Source organism: Dioscorea cayenensis, chromosome 4 (genome assembly GCF_009730915.1).
Source record: "Dioscorea cayenensis subsp. rotundata cultivar TDr96_F1 chromosome 4, TDr96_F1_v2_PseudoChromosome.rev07_lg8_w22 25.fasta, whole genome shotgun sequence".
In the NCBI taxonomy this organism is placed as follows: domain Eukaryota; kingdom Viridiplantae; phylum Streptophyta; class Magnoliopsida; order Dioscoreales; family Dioscoreaceae; genus Dioscorea; species Dioscorea cayenensis.
Window position 1 is genome coordinate 14,920,906 of NC_052474.1, and position 446 is coordinate 14,921,351.

The window sequence follows — 446 nt, forward strand, 5'->3', positions numbered from 1 at the left end:
ACAAACCTAGTTAAGGCCTTCTCCAAATCGTTCATTCGGGACTCCAAACCTGAAACTCTGCTTTCCATATTTGGGGCTTGCTATTGTTGTTCAAAACGCGGTGGCCTTAAAGCCTATTGTTGACCTTGGTTGCTCCAAGAAATTGGGATGACTCTTCCAACCCTGATTGTAAGTATTACTGTATGGATTTCCTTGATTCCTCATGCCATTACCCATGAAATCGACGTTCTCAACCAAAGATGCATCACCAATAGATATCGAGCAATCGGAGGGAGCATGTCCTCCACCACACTCGGTGCAAGTAATCACCACACCATTAGAGTGAACGGCGCCAAAAACTTGACACGTCCGAATATGCGTGTAAACCGCAAGTGCACAAGTGTCGAAGTAATAATCCCAGATGAGTGGGTATCGTATCCACAAAGAGTAGGGACTAAAGACACTTA